Source organism: Papio anubis, chromosome 13 (genome assembly GCF_008728515.1).
Source record: "Papio anubis isolate 15944 chromosome 13, Panubis1.0, whole genome shotgun sequence".
Lineage (NCBI taxonomy): Eukaryota > Metazoa > Chordata > Mammalia > Primates > Cercopithecidae > Papio > Papio anubis.
Window position 1 is genome coordinate 41,586,412 of NC_044988.1, and position 23,131 is coordinate 41,609,542.

Consider the following 23,131-nt stretch of genomic DNA (forward strand, 5'->3'; position numbering starts at 1 on the left):
ATTGGCCAACAAATACATAGGAAGGATTTACCAAAGGGTTATCAGATTTCATAACAATCAGTGATAATGATGGGATCTTATTGTGAATTTGAGAACTGAGTTTAAATTAAGATGAAATGCCCTAGATTAGGCATTAGATAAAGCTGCCCATTATATTATTAATTTTAATTAGATTCTTTGACGCCTTATGTTCTTTGATCTGAGCTAAGTAATTAAGCCTATTTTACTTTCTAATTGGATTATACTGCATGTCTTGCTAAATCCAAAGATAAGAAAATGTGCAGACCCTAAATATATACTTCTTTGTTTTTGATGTCCTATCTATAGAAGAGTACTCTGGGGATGTAAGAATACATTTTAAAATTTATTTGTTCTACTAAAATCTAGAGTTGATCTTTCCAGGGACATTGTAAAACATGATTTCTTACATGATTTATGTGATCTGTCCTGCTGAGTCCTTACTTTTCAAGCAGAGGCTTTTGGAATCTTGGAGAAAGAAATTTTCAAATGAAAAGAATTTGAACGATGTTAGTATGTAAAGACAGTCCCAGGGTTTCAGAAGGCAGAATGTAGCCCACTTAAAGAGGGGGAGGTCCCTAAGTCAAGATAAGGCCAGACTCATGGATTATGGCTATTGAGTAACATGTTTAATTTGATGGTGCAGCTTAATCTTGAACTAATTGTCAGAATGATGAGAACTTTGAATTTTATGTTGAAGATGACTTTTGGGGTTGAAAATAAAGATAATAGCTACATTTGAGCATTTATTACATTCAAGGCACTATGGTAAGCGTTTTATATGAATAATTGCATTTAACCTTAACATCTACCCATTAGAGTAGATATTTTACTTAAGCACACTTTACAGAAAATGAAACTGAAGCTTAGAAAACTTACACTTGGCTCTGGTGATATATGTCCAATCTGAGCCTTGAACCAATGTCTGTATGATTCCAAATCTTATGTCACCTGCCTCTATAGCAATTCACCTCCTTCTACAGCAATTCTAAGTTAATTATGAGTATTGGGAACCTCTCTAAAATTTCATTTTCCTATCTGTAAAGTGGAGCCTAAAGTGTCTACAACTCAGTGATACTGTATATATTTGAATGATTCATATATTTTAATGATCAGTGTGACATCAGAGAACACAGTAGGCTGGCCAGTGGTTTTATTTTTTTTCCTTATATCATAGCTAAATGGAGTATTCATCTGCTTGAATCCAATAGCATTTATTCAATGCAGTGATAGCTTCTGAACTGGTCTCTCTGCTTTCCTCTTACTCTTCTATTACTTATTTCCACCTATCAATCAGCCAGAATGGTCCAATTAAAATGCAAAGTAAGTGATGCCCAGTTCTCTGCCTAAAACCTGTAAAGGTTTCCCACTTCACACAAAGTATAGTTCAAGGTTTTCTCTATAGTTTACAAGGCTCCCTGTGATCTGATCACACAATTGGTTTGATTTTGTGTCATATAACACACCTCCTCCCCCAAAGTCATTCAGTCAGACATGCCCCTTTGTTTTTTCCTAAACCGTGGGCAAGTGTTCTTGTTCTTGGGGCTTTTATACTTATGATTCCTTCTTTTTCTTATGTACATGTCTTGCTCCATCTCTTTATTCAAGTCTCACCTCAAACACCTTCTGTGAATGTGTTTGCTGACCATCCTACACAAAATAGGATGAAATAGCACACACACTCCACCAACACCACTCTCTCCTGTGTCTTTCTCCTGGCTTACTTGCATTTTCTTTTTCTTTGTAGCAAATATTATATTATTATTTATTTATTCACTCATGTATCTTTAATTTTTATGATTGCCTTACTTTTACTGAGACAGTTTTCATTAGAGGAAAAGACTCAGTTTTCTTTCTTCCCTACAATATTCCAAGAGCAGAAAAAGAATGCCTCATACATTGTATGAATTAAATTTACAAATTAGTAAATGATCAGTGAATGAATGAGTGAATCAGTAGGCACGCATTAATGACCATTATGCTAAAGATGCTGTTTTAGGCATTATAAATTAAGTTGGCTTTTAAACACATATTTTCCAAGGACACTCTTCAGCCTTATTCTCTTATGACACAAAATCTTCTCTAAATTCTGAACCATTACAATTCTAATAAGGGGGTAAGAATACACCTAAGAAGAAGAAACTCTGATAGAGAAGCTCCAGGAACCAGGAAGCTTAAGTAAATTATCTGGTTGTTCCTAATATAGTTATTCCCTATCTGCGGGTGATAACTGAAACCATCAACAGTACTGAACTGTATACATATTGTGTTTTTCCTATATACACATACCTATGATACAGATTAATTTACAAATTAGGCAAGTAAAATATTAATAATAACTAATAATTACGTTATTAACATATTTTAAGTAAAATAAAAGTTACTTGAACACAAGCACTCTGACACCAAAATAGCTGATGCAATAACTGAGATAGCAACTAAGTGACTACCAGGCACGTCGTGTATACAGCAGGGATACACAGGACAAAGGGATCATTCACATCCCCAGTAGAACAGGTAAGACAGAGTGGGATTTTATCATGCTATTCAGAATGGAGCACTATTTTATTGAAATTAATAAAATATTTCTGGAATTTTTAATTTAATATTTGACCATGGTTGACAGCAGGTAACTGAAACCATGAAAAGCAAAACCATGTATAACAGGACCAACTGTGCTTGCATTTTCTGTAAGTTTCAGAGTCAGGCACATTCAGAAGTCTACTCTAGGTTAATTCCATTTTATATTCTGAGAGTAATCCTTTTAGTATCTAACATAACATATTAAATTAGTAAAATCAGTTTTACTGCTAACTTTTATCTGTCCTGATTTCCCTGCATCTGAATCACCTGCAGGAAGGATATCCACCTTTTCCCCTATACATCCTATTGCCATTGCCACTCCCAACCCCTGTCAGCTGCTCCTGATGACTGTTTCCTTCACACAGACCTCTCTCTGGGTGGTCCCCCTAATCCTTGCTGTTGGAACCTCTGCTTGCTGGTCTAGCCCTGTGATTTTGTATGGTATCCAGTTTCCATTTAGCCTTGTTACTCCACACCTCTAGTTATGACATTTCTTTAACTCCAAATATTTCAGGTACGTTTCAATTTAATAAACACAAATTATCATGAAGAAAACTATTGAGTAAAGGGAGAAATCACTAAGTATATTTAATATTAATAGCCACGTTATTTAACATCCACTGGTATTTACTCTCACTTCTGGCTAAGTGGGCATATTTAGCCAAGACATACATGAACTGTTTTAGCATTTTTACAGTGTTGCAGCATGCTGTGGTCAGTGTTCTGAGTGTGAGAAATGGGTTTTCAGTTAAATTCAAAATAGCAGACAACTTCTCTGAATATCAGAAAATTCTACCATAGGTCACTACAATAGTCTTCTACTAATCTCTAATAAAACAATGGTGCAACGTACTTTATAAAGCAAGTGGTTTAATATGTAAACTAAAACTTTGTCATAGGACATAATACAAAGATTACATGAGTTTTCAAATGGTGAAGTGGAGTTGTTAAATTTTTTATTTAAAATATTGTTATTTCTCTGCCACATGTTACTATGAATAAAGTAAGTGCTATAAATATAAACAACATAATTTATTGTGATACATATTAAAGGCTATCTTTATGTCAAACGTGAGCAACATTTCTTTTGAGCTACACAGAAACATTCAAAATTAATTAAAATCTTTCTGGCATGGGAGGGAATCCCACTTAACTCATTACATAAAACTTGCCCATCATTCCTAAAATAGAACACCATGGCATGTACATTAAACACAACTCTTTGAGAGGGATGACTATGCCTTCAGACCAATAATCAGTAGAGCATCTTGAGTTTGGTTAGCAATTCAAACTTCTCTTCTGCCTCTTCTGCATTTCCCCTTTACATTGCTAACATTTAGTACCTTGGGTTGGGTGAAATTCATGCATTTTGTGTGTTATAAAAATTCCACCCAATTAGTGAAAATAAAAAAAAAAAAACCTTAAAGAGCCCAAATTTACATATATGTAAATGATGTGGGTTTTATTTATTTTTTTGCAGAGATAACCAGTGAACAGGATAAAGGATGTTTCCTTTCTCCAGATCAATTTTAAACATTTTATTGAGATTTTAAATAGATTTAGACAATTGCTTTTGGGGGTATGTAATACTATCCATTGTTTCATTACGTCCTTGCCATTTTGAGCACGAAGATAGCTAACAAAAAGTTTCAGGTGGTCAAATCTATATCAGAATCTCAACAGGAATATTCAGTATTATTAAATAAGGCATTTCTCTTTTAAAAGGTGGAAGTTCATTCCCATCAAAGGAGTCATTTAAAAGCATCAGTGTGTCCGTGCAAGCTTTTGCTGGATCTATGTTAATTAGATTAGCATTCTGTTAAAAATTAAGCTAGGAACTCTGAGCCTGTACTTTGGGGTTCTTTGTTAGAAATAATAGTTATGAACAATCATTATTTTGAGAGAAAGTAAAAATTTAACTGAATTGAATTTTTTCTTTAGAAGAAATGGCTTAATGTATTTTATGGAGATGTGTAAATCTATTAAAACCATGGTTTAAATTGCATTAAATTTATGATTATTGTGTTTTGGACAGTGAGCATGCTCTTTAATGTAGGCAAGTTGTAAATGTGGCCAAGTGACAGCTGTTGCTTGGGAAATGATAGAAAGAATCTAAACAAACATATCTCCTACTCAAAAGAAAACTGCTTGAGAAAAAGAAAAATGTACTTCTTTAATAGAACAGTCAAAAGTAATCTCCTTCCTACCAGGAAAATCTATTTTCATAATTATACAACTTGGTATTTTACCTCTTCCTTCTTACACCCAGAGAAAGGAAGGATATGATCTAAAGAAGCTCACACCACTGGAAAGGGGTTTTGCCCTACACTGAGCAGAAATTTAGTCTGAAAATAAAATATCCAGAACTTGTAGGTGGGTGACAAAATAAGAATATCGGCAGAAATGTTTTATCCAGCAACCTAAGTCTTTTTTAACTAACTGTAAAATGTGAATATAAAGAAATGTGACTGAAATTTAAAAAAAACAGTATGGAGGAGTACAAGTGACTACTCTTTCTTTTCAAAAATTCCCAGTGTCTATTGTCCCATTTCACAGGCTGACAATAATGCACAACATATAATTATGCTTCCACTGCTCTAAAATATGTTAGCTCCAGCTCTGAGAGGAAATTATCAATGCTAGAGTAGGTTACAGTGGAAAGAGCTTGGGGTTTAAAGTTAGTCATGGAAGTTCTAATGCCAGTTCTACTTACAAACTATACTATATCAGGCAACTAACATGAGCCTCACTTTTGAAAATTTCATGTTACAGTTGTGAGCATGATACATAAATAACACATAAAGCACCTAATATCTGTTCAATGCTTATTTTGTACTTTCTTTTATCTTTTTTTCCCTATCATGATTAAAACCCTACTTTGCTATTTTAACTAATATAGTTGCTACCTTTTCCAATTTGTTTCTCACTAATTTGAATATTCCACTCTTACATGCAATCTATTCTCTAGTCAAACTTAAATCTTTAAATATGCCTCTCCTAGTGTATAACTGTTTTTATTTTTCATGTAATTTCTTTTGTTAAAATGCTACCCACTAAACCTCAACTTAATCAATCACAATTTTACCCATCCTTCACCATTCAAGCAACATATACAGTTCAAGGAATTTTCTACTTCCAATGAATGTAACTCCTTCCTCTATGCTTCCATATAACTAATTTCTATCCCTGAACATGTTTTCACATCACTGATCTCATTGATAGTATTTTTAAATTAAATTTGAGGACAGTTTATCTTGAAGTCTTCCACAGTAGATACCTCCAGTAAATATTCAAAAAAGATGTTTTGGGTAACTGTCTGTGAAATAAGAACTACAAATCTGTTCTGGTTTCCATCAAAGATTTGTAATACAAACAGGTTCTTAAATCACTCCACAGTGTGAAGAATTCAAATTTTTCTACTTAAATAGTTCAAGATAAATTAATTTGTGTTATATGCTACTTGTTAGAAAAAGTACAATATAAAAATAGTACAAAACACTTTTTGCTAAGCAAAACTTTTGCAACTTATTTATCCTTTGGGTCTTTTTATATAATGTTTACTACTTTCAAATAGAAAGAATTTCTCTCTCTCTCACCCTCCCCATCCTGTTTGAAAAAATTTGCAAAAAATGTACTATATGTCCTTGATGCTGTTCATAACTTGACTGATAAAAGACTTGCAATTCGCATTTTGACAATTGGATTTAATTAAAATTATCAACTCCTGTATTATTATTATCTTCCTTAATTGCTGTTCAAATTTTAGATGCCACATGGAGGGTAATTATAAAACTCAATATTTTTCAATGCAGTCTTTTCCCAAGTCAGTCCTCATAAGCACGTCAGTTGGTTCTGTTTCCTTTTGCAACTAAGAATATTTCATATCTGATTTTACTTTCTCACAGTCACTTATTTCTTGCTATCCTCTGTTGTTAACATGTGTGCTCTGACTTTGCTAGCAGGACTGATCTTGTTGATTTTCTATTGAACTAGGTGGAGAAATAGCCTTGTATTATCTCCATAGGTAGTTGGCCTTCATAAGTCATTTATCAATTCTTATTGCCATGAATGTAGGAGTAATTGAAATTCTGTATTATCATCACCCACCGAAGTGTCTTGAATTCTTCCCTGTGATACTTCCCTATCTTTTCTTATTATACAATACCTCTACTGCTAATTTATGCACACATTGAATATCCCAATTCTGTTTTGTGTGATAGGAGGCACGTGAGTATTATGTAATGCTGCTATAATAATTTATAACAAGGAAAGGAAGTTTAATATATAACAACCATATTACAAGATGTGCTTTAATGTATAGCATGTGAAATTGAAGACATACTGAAAAGAGAAGCTCCATGTTTATCTTTTCTTTGCCCCAAAATGAAAAATACCTCTAGCTAAACTTACCAAAATATGTACTATATGTTATTGTATTTTTACTCATGTGGTAGGCAGATTAGCCCTGCCACAGTTTTGATGACTCATTACGAAATAAAATATGAAGTCTTTAGCACAACAGAAATTTCCTTAAATGCTAAAGAATTTTAAAAGTAAGTATGTGCTTGTGCTTTCCTTCTAGTCATTTACATAAAAGTCACCAAGCTTGGGATTCTGGGATCTTCTAAATGTTTAATTCTTACGTCTATTTGGATTGAGATTACTACACTTTAAGGAGGCTTCTATGAAGAAGGGGAGAAAGTTGTATCCACTCATCGGTATCCTTTCCACTGCTTGTTTACTGGTGTAGCAGCCAATTGAGTGAATGAAAACTTGAACACTGCACATGTCATCATTCACACCTCTTTGTACATAGACTGTATGTATGACCTACTCTGTCTCACTCAAAATGTACAACTTTTTTTAAAAAACTGAAACTCCTTGAATTAACTTCACCAAATCATATCCCTAAATATTTCTGGACTCTCTTCTCTTCCAGACATTACCATTATCTTAATGCAAGTGCTCATTATTCTTTCCTAGATAATTCCAAGAACATACAGACTGTCTTCTCTTTATCATGCCACACAGCTTTCAGATAGGTCTTTGTAAAAGGAAATCCTTTTGTGATGTAACTTTTATGTCTAATAACCGCCAATGATTCGCCATTTATAACAAAAAGTCCATGCTTCTTAACGTATTAGACCCTTTTTCATCAGAATAAGTTTTAAAGTTCCTTTTCTTATCATTTCCCTCTTTGCAAATGACCTGTAACCATTAGCTGTAGTTTCCAGCACATGGGATGCTTACTCTTATCTCTGTTTTTTTATATCCTTCCTCTTCCTAGATGTTCCTCCCCATACCAAACAGTCAATGTCTTTACTAAAAATCAGATCTCGTGACTCTCTAATTTCTTAGATAAAATTACTCATATATACAGAAATGTTTCATTGTTAGTATGTCCATTATCACTCTACTATATATTTTAATGTGTTTCAGATGGGATTCCTGAAAGCATAGATGTCCTAAACCATCTTTACATTCAATATTTTATAAATTTTCCTACACTTATCATATTTGCAATGAAATTTGAATGGAATCATTTTGATTTAGCAGATTTTAATTATTCACCTATGATGGGATAATATTTTGTTGTATGAATTTATAATTATCTTGTATGTGTTGAATCAGGGTAGAGTACTTTTATGCAGGGTGGTGTAGGAATCTGACTTATATATGCCCTATGTATAAAAATAATGATATCTAATTTGTGCACATCAGCTAATTTCTTCTTTCTTGTTGAAAAATCCGGATCCCCAAGAATGGTTTAGTCTCAGAAAATACTGCTTATACTATGGAGTTCTTGTCAATGGAATTCTTCCACCTCTCGTCACATTTTTATCTTCACGATTGAAGCCCCTCTTCAGACTTCATCCCTGGCTAAGATTTTCCTTGACAGAAGTCTTTTCCAATTTCCTCCTATCAAATATCTGCCTTTACTCTTGGTATCTCCAATATAAGTTAGAATGGATACTATTAAATGATAGCTTTTATACTACTTCTTATAGTTTTGCTTGTTATAAAATGTATTGGTACTTACTGTTTAAGTAGGGAAAATACCCTCTAAATGTATTATTACATATGTGAAAAAAGATCATTCTGAGTTCTAAACAAGTAACTAGCATGCAGACTTATTTGTCATCTAAATGGATCTATTTTAAATTAAAATAATGTTTTAAAAATAATAATGAAAATATAAATATATTCAAAAAATAGGAGAGGCTGAAGGTGTCTTGGAGATCATATATTTTCACCCACTAAGCTTAAATGTTAAATTTACAAAAAAAACCCCACTAGGACAAAGGTTAGTTAATGTGCTTGTCCCAAATCACATATGCAGTTAGCATAGTATCCAACATAAGAGTGCCAATATCACTGGTTCACAATATAGAGCTACATGTAGGGTATCATACAGAATTTCTGAAAAATAAAAATAATTATTTAGATGCCTAACTAGGAATCTTATCTGCACTACCGCTAAAAAAGACTCATGTTCAAGACATTTAGACAACATTTTCCCTCTCATATGAAATTTGTAAACAATCTCCTTGCCCCCATTTGTTAAATCAGGAGTATATCTTGAGAGTTGGCATTAGGCTTGCTTTTGATTGTTCTGAGAAAACAAGTGTTCATTCATACTTATGTTTGTATATTCCCTGCATATTGAAAAAACTAGATATTGCCTTTTTGAGAATAAGTATCAACATAGCTTGATTCAAGCCATGAATGCTCTTGACTTACTTTGATGCAAACTTGTTTCATGTGAATTATGCAACTGCTTTTGGCAACTATCTGTGGCTGAATTTATATGCTCTGTTAAGCATCCAGTCATCAAGACAGCTATTGCTACCCTTGCCATGAGAAAACTATATTTCCCTCTCCTTACATTTAGTATGTGCTATAAAACTCACATTTATTCAAGCTTGCTCAGGCCAAGTTTTATATTTCTTCTTAGTGCTGTACTGATTATTCACCCATGTAACTACACTAAGAATTAGCATCAAAATGAAGATATGAGGACCAACCATAATAAAGATGTTATGAATACTCAGATCTTCAGGTCTGAAACTTTCTACTTTAAGAGTCTAGCACATAAATGTCAGAGAAAAGCACTAACCTTGGGATTTATGAAGAGACCTCTAATGCCATCCTGTGGACAGTCAAGAAAAGTCTCACATTTTCCTTTTACTAAGGCAGCTATGTTTAATGATATGCAGACCAAAAAGAGAAAGACATGTAAAAATGCCATAAATAGCCGGCATGGTGGCTCAGTCTATAAGCATGTTGCGGGGCCAAGGTGGGTAGATCTCTTGAGCCTAGAGTTTGAGACCTGCCTGGGCAACACAGTGAAAACCCATCTCTACAAAAAAAATACAGAAGTTAGCTGGGCGTGGTGGCATGCGCCTGTAGTCCCAGCTACTCAGCGTTGGAGGGGTTGGGGAGTGTGGGGTGGTGTTTGGGGCAGAGGCTGACATGGGAGAATGATTTGAGCCCAGGAAGTCGAGGCTCCAGTGAGCAGAGATCATACCACTGCACTCCAGCCAGGGAGACACCCTGTCTCAAAAAAAAAAAAAAAAAAAAAAATCTTTGCAACACAAACATGCACTCAAAACAATGTATATTTTGTATAACAGTAATGATTATAAATGATAAATGATATATATGTATATACACATATATATGTGTGTATGTGCATATGAGAGAAAACAAGTAACTAAAATGATTAAGCAAAAATGCTAACAGTGGTTATGTCTTAATGGTGGAGTTTTTGAAACACAAATATGAGGCCCCAAAGGATATAAGTCCTGAGCTGAATTTCAGAGCTCTGAAAGAAGTTATAAATTGAATCATTTACAGATAGAGATAAATAAACCAAAGCGTCTTTAAGTGGAGGAAATAGAGACCCTGAAATATTCAGACTTCAAAAGTACACGCTCAAGACCAAAATCTCTGATGAATATAGATGCAAAAATCCACAACATAATACTAGCAAGCTGAATTCAACAACACGTTAAAAACATTATTCTCCATAATCAAGTGGGGTTTATCCAAGGGTTACAAGGATGGTTCAACATACACAAATCAATAAAAATGATACAACACATTAACAAAATCAAGGACAAAAAACCTATGAACATTTCAATAGATGCTGAAAAAGCATTCGATAAAATTCAACATCCTTTCACAGTAAAAACTCTCAACAAACCAGGTATCAAAGAAATATACCTCAAAACAATGAAGGCCGTATATGACAAATGCACAGTTAATATCACACCAAATAATGAAAAATTGAAAGCTTTTCCTCTAAGATCTGAAAGAAGACAAAAATATCCACTTTCACTATTTTTATTCAACACAGTACTGGAAGTCCTTTTCAGAGCAAATAGACGAAAAAAAGAAATAGCATACAAATTAGAAAGAAAGAGGTCAAATTTTTCTTGTTTGCAGATAACATATTTTTAGAAAAATCTAAAGATTTCACCAAAAAAAAAAAAAAAAAAAAAAAACCTGTTAGAACTTATCAACAAATTCAGTAATGTTGCAGGAAACAAAGTCAACATACAAAAATCAGTAGCATTTATGGTTGACAACAGTAAACAACTAAAAAAAAAATAGGAAAGCAATTAAATCTAAAATAGCTACAAAAATTATGAAATACCTTGCAATATGTTTAACCGAACATCCTTTAAAGAAAATTATAAAACAAACACCAATGAGATAAAATAAGGATATACACATGAAAGGAAAGATATCCTATACTTACTGAATGGAAGAATTATTATTGTTAAAATGCCCATACTACCCAAAGTAATCTACAGAGTAAATGTAATCCCCATCAAATTTCTTTGACATTCTTCGCAGAAATAGAAAATGCAACCCTAAAATTTGTATGGAAGCACAAACGACCCTGAACAGCAAAAGCAATCCTCAGCAAAAAGAACTAAGCTGAAGGCTTCACACTACCTGACTTCAAAACATGCTACAAAGCCTTAGTAATAAAACAGAATGGTAATCCAACACACAGACTAATGGAACAGTGTCAAGATCCCAGAAATAAATCCATGCATTTACAGCCAATTCATTTTTTACACACCCACCAAGAACATACATTAGGGAAACGACAGTTTCATCAATACATAGTACTGAGAAAACTGAATAACCACATGCAAAATAACAAAACTATACCCCTAACTCTCATCATATACAAAAATCAAATCAAAATTAATTAACAACTTAAATGTAAGAACCAAAAATATGAAAGTACTAAAAGAAAACATAAGAAAATGCTTCAGGAAATTGGTCTGTGCAAAGATTTCTTGGGTAAGACCTTTAAAACACAGGCAACTGGAGCAAAAATAGACAAATGGGACTAAATCAAGCCAAAAAGCTTCTACATAACAAAAGAAACAAGCCAGAGTAAAGAGATAACCTACAGAATGAGAGAAAATATCTGCAAACAATCCATCCAACAAGAGATTAATAAGCAGAATATATAAGACATTCAAAAAACTAAACATTAAAATAAAAATAATACAATCAAAAACAAGAAAATCTTCTAAAAGCACATTTCTCCAAAGAAGACATACAAATTGTCAGAAGCATCTGAAAAAATGCTAAAATCAGTAATCATCACAGAAATGCAAACAAATCCACGACATAAGACCTCACACCTATAAGTCACTATTATCAAGACACAGATAAGTGTTGATAAGAATATGGAGAAAGAGGAACCCTTATTCATTTCCACTTAAAAAAAAATCACAGGCAAATGTAATGCACCCAGTCTTGGTCAGCTGGGTGTTGAATCATGTAAAAATACAAGATTTGGATTAGAGTGTTTGTTCAAATCCTGGTGTAACATAAGGGCTATCTTAGCTGAATTATCTAATTGTTCTTGTCTCAGACTTCTCATCTCTAAAACTAAGACCTCTGCCATATATACTGGTAGCAATGGAAAATTAAAAATACTATGCAAATGAATTATATTGTTACTAGTTTGAAACATTACATGAACAGGATATGTAAATGTTGCATGCATTTTCCTTTCTTATTTTTTCAAAGGGATCTTGCAGAGAGTACGTTTGTGGAAACTTTAAACAACTAAAAAATATAAGTTGACCTTTTATATTGTGCTTTTATATTGTCTCTAGAGGAAATTTCTTATAACTGTATGAAAGCCTGTCTTGGATGTGATTTGTGAGGCAAAGTTTACACAGCTTGCTGGAATAAAAGCCCGATTATCTAGAACATCAGAGTTTTAACTGAAAAGAAAAAATCTAAAAGCTAAAAGGAAGATGGGCTGTGAGCTTTCTAAATAACATCTACTCAGATATTACTTAACTTATTCATAAAGCACCTTTCAATAATAGCAGTTCAGTAATTCTTTCCAAGCACACTTGGAATATTTAAAAAATAGACAAAAAACATATACCCACAATATCATTTGGATTTTATTATATTTGAAAGTGTGTGTGTATGTATTCAACATTTGAGCTAAATGTAGACTCAAGACTTAGATACAAAAATCACTATAATAGGATTGTGAATCAGTCAGGAAAACTCAAGGACATACTGTATCTTCAATTATATGCAGGCATGGATTATATACAGTGAGAAAGGCAGAAGACCTGCAAGGCCATGGTACCAAAACCCAGAGCCCAACATAAAGTCCAGTGGCCAGCCCTGAACCACAATTCCAGGGTGACAGCAAGGACAATTTAGACCCACCATCACAAACTCAATGACCGGGAATGGAGAAATATAACCATGATAGTAAGAAAGAGAATAACTCAAACTTTTCCAATATCTTCTAAGCTGCAATCCACCTAACTCTGGAATCCCAAGTGATATATTTTTATGTGTGCAGATGTATGGTATACCTGATACAATTTGTTATACACATATAATGCATGGTGATAAAGTTAGGGCTCTCAGGGTGTCCACCACCTGAGTACAATGCATTTTTGTTAAATATACTCATTAAACTCTGCCACTGAATTTATTGCTTCTATTTTGCTATATGCTTGTGACCTTTAACCCACTTCTCTTCATCCTTTCCCCTCCCCACTGCTACTTCCAGTCTCTGTTTTCTATTTTTCCACTCTACCTCCATGCGTTTAAATTTTTTAATTCCCATATTTAAGTGAGAATATGTAATATTTGTCTTTTTGTGCATGGTTGATTTCTCTAAAGATAACCTACAGTTTCATCCATGTTGCTGCAAAGACATGATTTCATTTGCATGTGTGTGTGTGGGGGGCGGGTGGCTAAATGTTATTCCATTGTGTATATAGACCACATTTTTAAACCCATGCATCTGTTTATGGGCACTTATGTTGATTCCATAATTTAGTTGTTGTGAATAGTGATGCAATAAAGATGAGGGTACGGCTATCCCTTTAATATATTGATTTCTTTTCCATTGGAGAGATATTTAGTAGTGGGATTACTGGATCAAATGGCAATTCTATTTTTGGTTATTTGAGAAATCTTCATACTTTCTTCCATAGTGAATGTACTAGTTTGCATTCCCACCAACAGTGTATAAGAGTTTCTTTTTCTCCACATTCTCACTAACATCTGGTGGTGTTTTTTGGTTTTTTTTTTTTTTTTTTTTTTTTTTATCTTTTTTATAATAACCATACTAACTGGGGTAAGATGACATCTTGTTGTGGTTTTGATTTGTGTTTCTCTGATGATTAGTGAGGTTGAGCATTTTTACACGTACCTGTTGGCCGTTTGTATGTTTTTTTGTTTGTTTGTTTGTTGTTGTTTTTTGAGAAATACCTACTTACTACCTTTGCTCACTTTTTAGTGAGACTATTTATTGCTGTTCTTTTCCTGTTGTATTGTTTGAGTTCCTTGCATATTTTGCATATTAGTCCCCTGTCAGATGAATAGTTTGCAAGTATATTATTCCATTAAAGAGGTTGCCCCTTTATTCTGTTGGTTATTTCTTTTGCTGTGCAGAAACATTTTAGTTTAACAGAGTTCAGTTTATCTATTTTTGTTTTTGTTGCTTATGCTTTTGAGGACCCAGTCATGGGTTATTTGCCTAGACTAATCTCCAAGAGAGTTTTCTCTAGGTATTTGATATGATTTGGCTCTGCACCTCCACCCAAATCTCATCTTGAATTGTAATTCCCACGTGTCGAGAAAGCAACCTGGTGGGAGGTGATTGGATCATGGAACAGTTTTCTCCATGCTGTTCTCATGGTAGTGAGTGAGTTCTCATGAGATCTGATGGTTTAAAAGTTTGTCACTTACTTACTCTTTCTCTCTCATGCTGCCATGTAAGAGGATGCTTGCTTCCTCTTCACCTTCTACCATTATTGTAAGTTTCCTGAGGCCTCCTCAGCAATGTGGAACTGTGAATCAATTAAACCTCTTTTCTTTATAAATGACACAGTCTCAGGTAGTTCTTTATAGTAGTGTGAAAACAGACTAATACAGTATTATTATTGTGTTTTTATAGTTTTGGGTCCCACATTTAAGTCTTTATTCCTTCTTGTTTGACTTTTTTATATGGTGAGAAATAGGGATCTAGTTTCATTCTTTTACATGTTGGTATCCAAGTTTTCCAGCATCATTTATTGAATAGGGTGTCCTTCCTGCAATTTAAGTTCTTGTTGGCTTTGTCAAGGATTAGTTGGCTGTAAGTATGTGGCTTTACTGCTGGGTTTTCTATTCTGTCCCATTGGTGTATGTGTCTATTTTTATATCAATATCATACTGCTTGAGTTATTATAGTATTGTTATATATTTTGAAGTTAGGTAATGTGATGCCTTCAGCTTTGTTCTTTTGCTCAGGGTCGCGTTGGCTATCCAGTATCTTTTTGGATTCCATATGAATTTCAGGATTCTTTTTCTAATCATGTGAAAAATCATGTTGGTAATTTGATAGGAATTGCATGGAATCTGTAGATTGCTTAGGGCAATATGATCATTTTAATAATATTGATTCTTCTCATCCATGAGCATGGGATGTTTTTCCATTTGAGTTTTCCTTGCAGATATCTTCCTTCTCCTTAGTTAAATATATTTCTAGGGTGTTTTTCTTTTTGGTAGCTATTGTAAGTGGTATTGCCTTTTTAAAAATTTATTTATTTATTTGCTAAGTTATTATTGGTATATAGAAGCACTACTGATTTTTGCATGTTGATTTTATAACATACTACTTTACTGAATACATTTATCAAATCTAAGAGTTTTTTGGTGAAATCTTACATTTTTCTAGATATAAGATTATATCATAACAAACAGGGGCAGTGTGACTTTCTCATTTTCAACTTGGATGCCTTTTATTTCTTTCTCTTGACTGATTTATCTTGCTAAAACTTTCAGTACTATGTTGAATAAGACTGTTGAAAGTGGACATCCTTGTCTTGTTCCAGTTCTTGGAGGAAAGGATTTTAACTTTTTATTATTCAGTATAATGTTCAGTATGGTTGTGTCATACATGACCTTTATTGGGTTGAAATATGTTTCTTTCTTTTTTTTTTTTTTTTTTTTTTTTGTTTCAGAAGGAGTCTCATTCTGTCGCCCAAGCTGGAGTGCAGTGGGGTGATCTCGGCTCACTGCCAGCTCCGCCTCCCGTATTCACGCCATTCTCCTGCCTCAGCCACCTGAATAGCTGGGACTACAGGCGCCTGCCACTATGCCCGCATAATTTTTTGGTATTTTTAGTAAAGACGGGGTTTCACCGTGTCAACCAGGATGGTCTTGATCTCCTGACCTCGTGATCCGCCCGTCTTGGGCTCTCAAAGTGCTGGGATTACAGGCATGAGCCACTGCGCCCGGCTGAAATAAGTTTCTTTTATGCCTAGTTTGTTGAGAGTTTTATCATGAAGAAATGTAGAATTTCATAAAAAGCTTTTTCTGTATCTGTTGAGTTGGTCATATGGTTTTTGTCCTTCATTCTGTTCATGGGATGTCTCACATATATTAATTAAAAATGTGCATGTTGAACCATCCTTCTATCTCTGATACAAATTTCATTTGATCATGCTATACTATCTTTTTGATGTGCTATTAAATTTAGTTTTCTAGTATTTGGTTGAGGATTTTTGCATCTACGTTCATTAGGGATATTGGTCTACAGTTTTGTTCTTGTTGTTGTGTCCTCGAATGGTTATGGCATCAGGAAGATACTGGCCTCATAGAATGAGTTAGATAGGATTTTCCTCTCTTCATTTTTTTTAAATAGATGCAGAAGTACTGCATTAATATTTCTTAATGTATTTGGTAGGATTTGGCCACGCATCTGTCATGTCCTGGGCTTTTCTTTGTTAGGAGACTTTTTAATATTGAATCATTCTCACCATTCTTTATTGCTTTGTTCAGGTTTTCTATTTATTATTAATTCAGTCTTGGTAGCTTATATGTTTCCAGAAACTTATCAATTTTTATAGACATTCCAGTTGGTTAGCATATACTTGTTCTTAATAGTCCCTGAAGATCTTTTATTTTTCTGTAGTACCAGTTGTAATGTATCCTTTTTTATTTCTGATTTTGTTTATTCTCTCTTCTTGGTTAGTCTAGCTAGTGACTTAACAATTTTGTTTATCTTTTCAAATAACCAGCTTTGTATTTTATTGTACTTTGTATATTCTTAGGTTTTACTACACTTAGTTTTGCTCTGATCTCTTTTATTACCTTTCTCTACAAATCTGGGGTTTATTTTGTTCTTGTTTTTCTATTTCCTTGAATTACAGTGTTAGATTGTTAATTTGTATTTGCCTGGGGATCATTGAGCCTTCTGCATTCAAATACTAAATCTCTTTCTAGATTTGAGATGGTTTCATCTGTTATTTTATTAAACAGCTTCCCTAATCCCTTTATTTTCTCTTCATCCTTGGGGATACTGATAATTTTTATATTTGGTTACTTTATGTTGTACCAAATTTTACAAAGGCGTTGCTCATGTTTTAATTCTCTTTTCTTTATTTATGTCTGACTGGATTATTTCAAAACCCTGTCTTCAAGCTCCGAGAGTCTTACTTCTGCTTGATTCAGTGGATTGTAGAAGCTTTCAAACGTATTTTGTATTTCTTTCAATAAATTCTTCATCCCAATAATTTCTATTTGATTATTTTTTTAAATTGATATATTTGGTAAATTTCTCATTGATACCCTGTTTTTTCATCTTTTGTGTTATTTTTTAGCATTCTCTTCTATTTACTTAGGTTTCTTCAAAATAAGTATTATTTTTTATTTAAATAGTCTTAGAGCTATAAGTGGTTTTTGATTACATAGGTGAATTGTACAGTTGGGAAGTCTAGAATTTCAGTGTACCCACCACCTGAGTAGTGTACATTGTACCAATAGGTCGTTTTGCATCCCTTATGGCCCTTCCAATCCTTCCCCGTTCTGAGTCTTTTTGTTTGTTTGTCTGTTTGTTTGTTTGTTTGTTTGTTTGTTTTTGAGACAGGGTCTTGCTCTGTCACCCAGGCTAGAGTGCAGTGGCATGATCTTGGCTCACTGCAACCTCCACCTTCTGAGTTCAAGCGATTCTCATGTTTCAGCCTCCTGAGTAGCTGGGATAACAGGTGTGCACTGCCACACCCAGCTAAGTTTTGTATTTTTAGTAGAGATGGGATTTCACCATGCTACCCAAGCCATTCTCGAAGTCCTGACCTCAAGTGATATGCCCGCTTTAGGCTTCAAAAGTGCTGGACTTACAGGTCTGAGCCACCATGGCTTCTTCTGAGTCTTTGATGTGCATTTTTTCCACTCTGTATGTCTTTGTATACCGGTAGCTTAGCTCCCACTTACAAGTGAGAACATGTGGCATTTGTTTTTTGACATCTGAGTTATTTCACTTAGAATAATGTTCTCCAGTTCCATACAAGTTGCTGCAAAAATATTGTTTTACACTCACTTTTTTATGGCTGAGTAGTATTCCATGGTGTGTGTGTGTGTGTGTGTGTAGTAGCAGTAGTAGTAGTATTCCATGGTGTGTGTGTGTGTGTATGTACATACACACACACACACACACATCACATTTTCTTTTTCCACTTTCAGTTTAATTCCATATCTTTACAATTGTGAGTTGTGACGTGACAAACATATGCTTGCAGGTGTCTTTTCTACATAGTTACTTCTTTTCCTTTCAGTACATACCCAGTAATGTGACTCCAGATTGAGTGGTAGATTTAGTTTTAGTTCTTTGAAAATCTCCATACCATTTTTTTTTTCCATAGAAGTTGTACTAATTTACATTTCCACCAGAAGCATATAAGCATTGCTTTCTCACCACATCCATGCCAATATCTATCACTTTTTGGCTTTTTAATTATGGCCATTCTGGCTGGGGTAAGGTGGTGCCTTGTTGTCATTTAAATGAACATTTACCTGATGACTAGTGATGTTGAACAGTTTTTCATACATTTGTCAGCCATTTGCATATCTTCTTTGAGAAATAGCTGTTCATGTTTTTTGCCCACTTTTTAATGAGATAATTTTTTTCTATTGAGTTTTTTAAGTTTCTTGTAAATTCTAGATATTAGTCCTATACAGGAGCATAATTTAGAAATATTTTTCCCATTCTATAAGTCATCTGTTCACTCTCATGCTTTTTTTTTTTTTGCAGTGCAGAAGCTTTTTAGTTTAATTAAGTCCCATTCATTTATTTTTGTTTTTGTTTCATTTGTTTTTAGGGGCTTATTCATAAATTCCTTGCCTACACCAATGCCCAGAGGTGGTCTCCTTCCTCCTTCCTCCTTCCTCCTCCTCCTTCTTCTTCTTCTCTTCTTCTTCTTCTCCTAGAATTTGTGTAAGTTCAGATCTTAAATCTAAGTCATTAATCCATCTTGAGTTAATTTTTGCAAATGGTGAGAAATAGGGATCCAGTTTTATTCTTCTACATGTGGCTATCCAGTTTTCCCAGCATTATTTATTAAGTAGGGTGTCCTTTTCTCAATGTGTATTTTTGTATGCTTTGTTAAAGATCAGTTGGTTGTAACTATTGGGCTCTATTTCTAGGTTCTCTATTCTGTTCCATTGGTCATCGTGTCACCTTTTATACCAGCACCATGCTGTTTTGGTTATTGTAGCCTCATAGTATAATGTGAAGTCAGGTAATATGATGCCTACAGATATTCTTTTTGCTTAGGATTGCTTTTGCTATTCGGGCTCTTTCTTGGTTCCATATAAATGTTAGGATTTTTTTAATTCTATGGAATATGATGCTGGTGTTTTGATATGAATTGCATTGAATCTGTAGATTGCTTTGAGCAGTAAGGTCACTTTAATGACCATTTTGGTTCTTCTGATCCATGGGCATGTGTGTATTTTCATTTTTTGTAGTATCTATTATTTCTTTCAGTGGTGTTCTTTAGTTCTTTTTGTGGAGATCTTTCACCTCCTTGGCTAAGTAGATTGCTAGGCATTTTATTTTATTTTTATTTTGTAGCTATTATGAAAGGAATTGAGTTCTTCATATATATATATATATATATATATATATATATATACTTTAAGTTCTAGGGTACAAGTGCACAACATGCAGGCTTGACATGTAAGTATACATGTGCCATGTTGGTTTGCTGCACCCATCAACTCATCATTTACATTAGGTATTTCTCCTAATGCTATCCCTCCCCCAGCCCCCCCACTCCCCGACAGGCCCCCGTGTGTGATGTTCCCTGCCCTGTGTCCAAGATGTTCTCATTGTTCGGAACTGAGTTCTTGATTAAATTCTCAGCTTGGTCATTGTTGGTGTATAGCAGTGCTATTGATTTGTGTACCTTGATTTCATAATCTTAAAATCGGTATTTATAATTCTTGATTTGAGATATTATTAATTTATTATTTTTTTGGTGATTTGTTGCTGGAGATTTGTTGTTCCTTTGTTCATGTCATATTTTCTTGCTTTTTCATGTTTCCTGTGTCCTTATGTTGGTTTCTGTGCATATGGTGTAACAGTTGCTTCATATGATTTTTTGAAATTTTTTTCATAGGAGAGGATTTTTTCTTTAAGATGTAAATATGTTGCTATTTGAGTAAGGTGCTTGGATGTATTTTGAATGCCTCAGTAGCATGACCTCTCTATGATTTTTTTCAGCATTACACATCATCAGTGGTATCTGTGATTTCCTTGGTTGTTTAAGGTGCAGTTATTAGTGGAGGCTGTGATGAAATTTTCCTGGAGACTAATATGCCAGTAGGGTCAGTCTTTGGTTCCAGAGCTGGTAGTGATTGGCTATGTATGCCTGTTTTTTGGCCCCAGACTGACTTACACTGGCATGGTGTTAGTAGGTCCTAGAGGGTCGATTCTTGGGCCTTCAGGTGGCTTGTTTGGATGCTCATAGAAGGAGTGGTGGGCTGAATGTGTTGGTGGGTTCTCAGACTTCTGCGAAATTTGTGTGATGTGAGTGTTGGCAGTAGTGGTAGTGCAACAACCTACCTGAACCCAGGCAGTCCATGCTGATGTTGATGGTTAATGCAACAGTTTGAGCAAGTCATCACCTTGGCGGGCTGGTAGCACATGTGGGTGGCTATCAGCTGTGGTGGCATCAGTAGATTGGGTTGGTTTGACTTCAGATCTCAGTAGGAGTGATTGGATGCCAACAGTGGGGAAAAGGGCTGGGCAATTCTTAGGCCTCTGATGGCATACTTGAGTACTGAGGGGATGAGGCTGGACCAGCAGACATGTCCTGAGGACCCTTGGCAATCTGTTCAGGCACTGGTTGTGATAGGCAGAGACGGTTATCCCCAGGCCGCCTTTGGAATGCTCAGGTATGAGCTGTGGTGGCTATGCTATGGACCTACTACTGGGGAGGGCAGGGCCCCTGTCAGCTGGAGCAGTGTGAGAAAGTAGATGAGGGAGTGCAGTCTGCTCATTCCTAGGTTTCACAGCAGCCTGTAACAGGGCACTAGGATTTGTCCAAGAGGTGTGTGGGAATGCCTGTTTCCCCTCTCTTCCTTGACCCAGCGGCTGGCAGTGACAAAGGCCATGTCAGTCTGGCCTTATGGCAGGACATAGACCTCCAGCAACTAGGCTCTCTGAATAGTGCCAAGCCGAAACTGCTCCTGGCTCAGATTCCTGTGGGACTCCTTGTGAGTTCCCTTCCTGGGGCAATGTCTCTGTGCAATCTCTAGGCAGCTCCTTATGTTAGGTCCAAGGATCATTGAGTGATATTAATAGATGATTTCCGATATTTTATTTATCTATTTATATTTTAATATGTCACATTGTATTTGACTAATTTTACTTTGATTTTTTTATTTTAGAGAATATCTATTAATATATCCAGATATATTAATTTTCTATAGAAAATTACTACCAGATTTAGATGCATGTCGGCTTAGCACAGTTTGGAATCCTTTCTTTGTGTTTGAATTTGTCTAAAATATGGCAGAGGTAATATTTTTAAATGCAGGGCAGTTGGTAGGTCATGCAATAAGAAACCAATGATATTAAAGCAGAAGGAATGAAGAAGTTAATTATTTGCCACTTACATCTAACAATAAGTTTTTATAATCAGATAGTAACAAAAATGTTAAGTATATACAAATAGAAGTTTTGAGATAAATTATAAATTATTAGAAATATTTTAAAAGAAACTATAAGCAGTTGTGTAGAACAAAACAGTTTGGATATCTAATCAGTAGAGTAAGTAATGGTGGTGCAGAAGGATAGGAATACATGAATGGTCAAGCCTGAGTAATTTAACATTTTAATTAGCAATATTCCTGGCAGTGACAATGTTTAGTTTGCCCTTGGTGATAAAAATCACCTGCTTGCTTTGCCTCACTTTCTCTGATTGTCAATAGGTAATACCAGTTATACTTTGAAAATTTATAGAAAAAGCATTGCTCACCCTCTAAAAAACTTTTATACATATATTAGTATATAATATACATATATATTAGTGACTGCAAACTATGAAAACTATGAGCAGTTAAAGCTCTAAATTATATAAATCAAGATTTTCCCCATAGGACACTGATTAAAATTTAATTTATGCATGCTTTACTAACATAAAGATTGTCCGTCTCTTCTTTTCCAATGTGTTTCCTATAGATAAGCATAATATATAACTTAATTATAAATATGTGTATTTATGCACTGGGCCAATAGGTAAATAAAGTATATAAGACTGGGCCAATAGGTAAATGAAGTATAGTCACTGAAATATCAATACTGTATTTCTAAATATAAGTTAGCAGATTTGTATCAGGTCACAGGGCCCAAAATTTGAGAGTACCTTACTATACCCGCCCAACTAGAGATAACCAGTATTTTCACAGCTATAGTAACTGTTCACTCTTACTTTTACAACCTAGGTATGCATTGGTAAGTATTAATTTTTTTCTCTATTTGTACTTAGTAAAAATTGATTTAATCTTTGTATCATATTTTTTGGTCTTGCCTCCTTTTATTTCCATCTTATGTTTTTATAATTCATTCATGTTTTTATATGTATAAAAAGTAATAAGACTACTTAGTTAATACATGTTATTTCTTTGTAGAATAGCTTTGTAAACAAAAACTCAAAACAGAAAAAGTAAAACTGTGGTTGCCCAT